The sequence below is a fragment of the Oryctolagus cuniculus genome, chromosome 15 (genome assembly GCF_051225735.1).
Source record: "Oryctolagus cuniculus isolate XC-2025 breed Fujian yellow rabbit chromosome 15, ASM5122573v1, whole genome shotgun sequence".
NCBI classification, from domain to species: domain Eukaryota; kingdom Metazoa; phylum Chordata; class Mammalia; order Lagomorpha; family Leporidae; genus Oryctolagus; species Oryctolagus cuniculus.
In genome coordinates, this window is record NC_142881.1 from 15,330,540 (window position 1) to 15,336,519 (window position 5,980).

Sequence of the window (5,980 nt, forward strand, 5' to 3'; positions counted from 1 at the left end):
AATTTAGATGCCAATCCTGATAAGTCAAATCCCAGAGAAGAAATTTTGATCTGAATTAACTAGTTTAATTGTCTGCGAAGCCCAAATTGACCAAGTAATTGCGAGTTAATTCTTTCATTTAACGCTATATACAACCTCCCACTCGATTGGGATGGGCTAATCATAGTCTTGGCATTCTCTGCTTCTACGTAACAGGTATCACTCCTTTCAGCTGTGTGGGGTATAAATGTCAGGGGACATTCGGGAATTTATGCAGACATTCTGGATTTTCACCACTGGGCATTGTCACTGCCATCCAGTGGGAGAGGACAGGGAGGCTGCTGAAGATGCCACACGCACGGCTTCTTGCAGCAGAGAATTACCCGTGCCAACGTGCCGCTAGTGTTCCTGTGCTCCAGCCAAACAGTGCTTAGGCAGAGCTGGGCACTTGAACCTGCTAATGACGGTCCAATCAGTTACTGCAGGCTCCACAGTAATGCCTAAGCCTGGCCTGTTGATTCATCAGATTAAGCAGGTAATTGATCGTACTCTCTACTTCACTCTTCTACGGTAGATGCAGCCAAAGTGTGTAACTGATAGGTTTCTAAAATCCTTCATCCTTTCTGTTCAAGTCTTTGTGTTTACTGGAAGGTCATTAAGTGGCTTTGCTTTTGAGGTCCATTTGTTACTTCCAGATCTACTGCAGTCTATTTAGTCTTTCTTAATGCTCTCTAGTGAAACATTAATGAGATGCTCACACATACTCATAGAATTTGTCTGATCACCTCATTAATTTTTAATGAGCTTGCTGCTTACACTTCAGGATCGTGTAGCAGAAATTGGATAATGTAATTCTTTCTGGGTGGAGTGCCCCTAAATTTGACTCTAAATTATTAATCATGTAGGAGGGGAACATTAAAAAGACTTCAGCCCATAAATTTACCTAAATTTTTGACTACATAATTTCTATCACTGTATTATCTTCCCAGAAATGTCCTTCAATTTTTGTGCCTGAAAACATCCAATTTTCTTCGGAATACAGTCCTCAGAATTCAAAACCTGAGAAATTGAATTTCATTAGAAGATGCAGATCTGAGTCTATAATATTATAATCATGTCAGTTCCTTAAGAAAAATGAGTTATTATTTTAAATGTTAATTTGTGAAGGCTAGAATTAAGGTATTATCTTTAATTCAATATATTTATGTAACCAGATCATCTAATTTTATTGCATATTATTTCAAAATTGTCATCTTATGGATTCAGGGCACGAGCCTTCCTGAATATTTTACTAGTTTTCCGCTATTGACTAACCCAAGTCCCAAGGTAGCAACGATTATAGCATTACTCGACTAGTCACAGTTTCTTTTATAGTTTGAAACACCTCAGTACAAAAAAAGGTTAAATGAGTTGTTCTAGTCAATAAACACGGAACTTCTGCATTTCAGCCCTTTTCTGTCAATGACAGCAACCATTTATTTCCAATAAAGCAAGAATAATAGTGAAAATCAAATTGTAAAATTTTATGGCAATTCCTCCATAATCCTGACTCTACCCATCCTAACTGCCCTGTGCCAAAACAGCAGCAAGCTAATTTCTATCAGTTCATGGGAACTATAACTCAGTTCGAGCTGTGTTCCTGTTTAGCCCAGAATCATTAGAAAGCATTACAACAGAAGCATTGTACGGACTTAATCAGCCTCCACCCATCAACACAGGCACACAATCAGGATGACCAATTCTTCCCAGTCGCTGCTAATCCAGTCGTCATTTCTCTCAGCCAAAACCAATTGGTTTGACAGAAAGCCAGGGTGATAAAGTTGCAGTGAGTGCTTCGCCATACCACCTTGCAGCGTGAATCTAGTGGAAACAGAAGAAAGACAGTCAAGCTGGTTTTTTCGGCCATGTAGGTCAAATTGTTCAAGGGAACGCATTAGTCACCCCTTTGGTTGAGTCGGTTGAGAGATAGGACCATAAGTCAAGTGGAAGTCAGAATATTGGATTAGTAGGTAGTGAACTGGACCAGAATAAGCTGCTGGAACCAATGACAAAGTTAGGCTTCCTGTGATCTTTCCTGAGTCACAGGGTAGGGCTGGCTCTTGCACTTGCCACCTCAAGAAGTGAAGAACAGGTGCAGCCAGTGCACAGCCTAGCTGAAAAAAGGTTTCTTCTAGAAATACTTCCAGTGGGAGGAGCAAGAAAAAGGACAAAAACACAAAGTTCCTAACCAGGAACTCCTAGAATCTGAAAGTTCCTAATTTTTGAGCCAAAAGCAGAAAGCAGAAAAATGATCCCTCCCCACCCAAAGATCTCATTGTTTTGCAAAACAAGGAACTTACATTAACTTTTTGGCTTTGAGTATTCAGTCTTTAAGGACAGAAAGAGAAAATAGTCTTTATCCTTAAAACAGACTTAAAAATTTATTGGAGAGGCAGAAAGGAGGGGAGAAAGAGAAGAGAAAGATACAAACAGCTCTCAAATACTGGTTCACTCACCAAATACCTGCAAAAGCCACGGGTTGGCTGGAGCTGGAGCCAGGAACTCAATCTAGAGCAGGTGCACAGGTAGCAGGGCCCCAACTACTCGAGCCATCACCTGCTCCTGCATTAGCAGGAAGCTGGAATAGGGAGCCACACCCTGAAATTGAATCTAGGTGTCCAATATGGTACATGGGCATCTTAACCAGCTTCTCATCCACTAGGTCAAATGCCTTCCTTAAGGCTTTGTAAGATCATTCAAAATGCACCAGTAAATTGATGGTTCAGGCAGAGCTGTATTAAGGATTTAGCTTCATCAAGCAGCATTTCTTTTGGTGGGGATGATTAGATTATTGTAATCGGAATTATTTAGTGAATCTAGTGTCTTTCACCTTTGACAACTAGAAATATAAATAAGAGAATGGCTAAGAAAGTTTGGAGCCAGTGCTGTGGCTCATTTGGCTAATCCTCCGCCCGCGGTGCTGGCATCCCATGTGGGTGCCGGGTTCTAGTCCCAGTTGCTCCTCTTCCAGTCCAGCTCTCTGCTATGGCCTGGGAAGGCGGTGGAGGATGGCCCAAGTCCTTGGACCCTGCACCCGCATGGGAGACCAAGAGGAAGCACCTGGCTCCTGGCTTCGGATCGGCACAGTGTGCCGGCCTTAGCGGCCATTTTGGGGGTGAACCAATGGAAGGAAGACCTTTCTCTGTCTCTCTCTCACTGTCTAACTCTACCTGTCAAATTAAAAAAAAAAAAAAGAAAGCTTGTAAATATTTTCAAACAGTAGTTCTCGATTCTGATAATACTACATTAGAATCACGTGTAATGCCTTTAAATAAATAAATACTAAGGGCAGGCATTTGGCCTACTTGCCAAGATGCTGCTTGGTCTGCCCACATCCCGTATCTGAGCGCCTGGTTTGAGTCTTGGCTCTTTTATTTATTTATTTATTTTGACAGGCAGAGTTAGACTGAGAGAGACAAATCTTCCTTTTTCTGTTGGTTCACCCCCCAAGTGGCCACTGCAGCCGGCACTGTGCTGATCCGAAGCCAGAAGCCAGGTGCTTCCTCCTGGTCTCCCATGTGGGTGCAGGGCCCAAGGACTTGGGCCATCCTCCACTGCCTTCCTGGGCCACAGCAGAGAGCTGGACTGGAAAAGGAGTAATTGGGACAGAATCCGGTGCCCCGACTGGGACTAGAACTCAGGGTGCCGGCGCTGCAGGCGGAGGATTAGCCTAGTGAGCCGCGGTACCAGCCCAATTTCATCTTCCTTCTAAAGCATGTCCTGGGGGCAGCAAGAGATGCATCAGATACCTGGGCCCCTGTCATCCACATGAGAGACCTGCATTGAGTTCCTGGCTCCTGACTTCAGCCTGATCCAGCCCTAACTCTTGTAGGCATCTGGGGAATGAACCCGCAGATGAAAGATCTCTCTCTGCTCTTCAAATAAAAATGAATAATGTTTTAAAAAAACATTTAGAAGTAAAAAATAAATTACTCATTTACCTAAGCAGTATATTTCGGGGTAGTACATTTTTTAACTCCTTCAGTACAAAACCGCACCAATATTCATAGTAGCCCTCCCCCACACATGCGCTGTGGCCCTACTGCAGAGATGTGGAAAGAAAAGCCCAGAGATGTTGCCAGAGCCTGGCACAGAAAGAGAACCGAGCTGAGGAAGTTCACGAAGTCCTGAATTACACAGACCTGGGAGCTCCTCCGTGCTCTGAAGCCTCAGGAACCTTGGCTCCTTGGGTCTCTGTCCTCTCATTTGTTAATGAGCCTAATGACAGTGCACTGAGGCTCCGTTTTAGATCTTGGGGAACTCCAGAGCGGGCTGTTCAATCTGATCCAAGTACAGCTGTGAATAGTTGATTAGTCTGGGTTAAAAACTAGTTTTCTGGGGTGGGCGTTTGGCACAGCTAAGACATCGCTTAACACCCTCATCCCACATCAGAGTGCCTGGGTTCAAGTCCCGGGTCTACTCCTGATTCCTGCTAATGTTCACCACAGAAGGCAGCATGTGGTCGCCCAGGTACTTGAGTCCCCGCTACCCACACGGGAGACCTGGGTGAGTTCCAGGCTCCTGGCTTCAGCCTGGCCCAGCTGTGGGTGTTAGAGGCATTTAGGGAGTGAAGAAGTGGATGGGAGATCTCTGTCCTTCCGTCTCTCTTTCTCCACTTTTCAAATAAATAATAAAAAGCAAATACTTAAAAATTAAACCAAACCCCACAGAAACTAGCTCACTTGTCCCAGAGGAGGTGCTAAAGAGAAAGCAGCTCTCTTTGCTCTCTGAATAATGGCCCTTCCCACTCAGAGGTGAGAAGGAAGAGGAGGCGCTCTGCCGGAAGAGGGGGGCTTTAGGGGCACAGCATCTCATGGCCCCTGGCACCACTTGAGCCCTGCTCACACAGGAGAGTGTGTGGCACTGTCTGCATACCAGGGATGCACAGAGAAACTGGCTCCTTCCTTGCTGGTCCAGGGTGGGAACAGAGCTTCCTTCCTCGGGCAGATCTCAGTAAACCTGGAGCTGGTAATCAGCCCATTGCTTTACCCAGTGCTTCTCGGGTTTCCGAGTGCCTGAGACTCAGAGGGAGCCTTCCAACCTGATTGCTCCCAGAGTCTGTGACTCAGCAGGTCTGGATGAGCGCCTGAGAATTTGGCTTTTTTTTTTTTTTTAAGATTTATTTTATTTATTTGAAAGTCAAAGTTATAGAGAGGTAGAGACAGAGAGAGAGGTCTTCCATCTGCTGGTTCACTCCCCAGATGGCCACAACGGCCGGAGCTTTGTAGATCTGAAACCAGGAGCCAGGAGCTTCTTCTAGGTCTCCCACGTGGGCGCAGGGGCCCAAGGACTTGGGCCATCTTCCACTGCTTTCCCAGGCTATAGCAGAGAGCTGGATTGGAAGAGGAGCATCTGGGATAAGAACTGGCGCCCATGTGGGATGCCAGCGCTTCAGGCCAGGGCTTTAACCTGTTGTGCCACAGAGCTGGCCCCAAGAATTTGGTTTCTGCTGGTCTGCAGACCACACTTTGAAAGCCTCCACTTTATCAAGAGCCACCTAGATTTTCTGTCTTGGAAGGTGGTTGCAATGCCCTTAGGATACTCATAGCCTTCTGAAAACTTCTGAATCCACCTGCATTCTTTGTGAAAGAAATATGCACTCTTTAAGTGTCTTTGGGATTAATGAATAATATTACCGGTAACCAAAGGTAAATGTATTTTTTTTTTGACAGGCAGAGTGGACAGTGAGAGAGAGAGACAGAGAGAAAGGTCTTCCTTTGCCGTTGGTTCACCCTCCAATGGCCGCCACGGCTGGTGCACTGCGGCCGGCGCACCGCGCTGATCCGATGACAGGAGCCAGGTACTTCTCCTGGTCTCCCATGGGGTGCAGGGCCCAAGCACTTGGGCCACCCTCCACTGCACTCCCTGGCCACAGCAGAGAGCTGGCCTGGAAGAGGGGCAACCGGGACAGAATCTGGCGCCCCGACCGGGACTAGAACCCGGTGTGCCGGCGCCGCAAGGT

General features: G+C 46.0%; 1 long non-coding RNA gene across 2 annotated transcripts; it reads right to left on the reverse strand.

Moving 5' to 3' along the window:
* Positions 1 to 1,427: 1,427 nt before the first annotated feature.
* Positions 1,428 to 5,107, reverse strand: LOC149121911 (uncharacterized). 2 transcript variants are annotated; one of them, XR_016221086.1, is made up of 3 exons: positions 4,701 to 4,800; positions 4,161 to 4,314; positions 1,428 to 1,839 (listed from the first exon to the last, which is right to left on the reverse strand). It is a non-coding gene; the product is annotated as an uncharacterized LOC149121911 (long non-coding RNA). The 2 variants fall into 2 exon arrangements; XR_016221085.1 differs by lacking the exon at positions 4,701 to 4,800 and adding an exon at positions 4,894 to 5,107 and having other exon boundaries at positions 1,433 to 1,839.
* Positions 5,108 to 5,980: the final 873 nt, after the last annotated feature.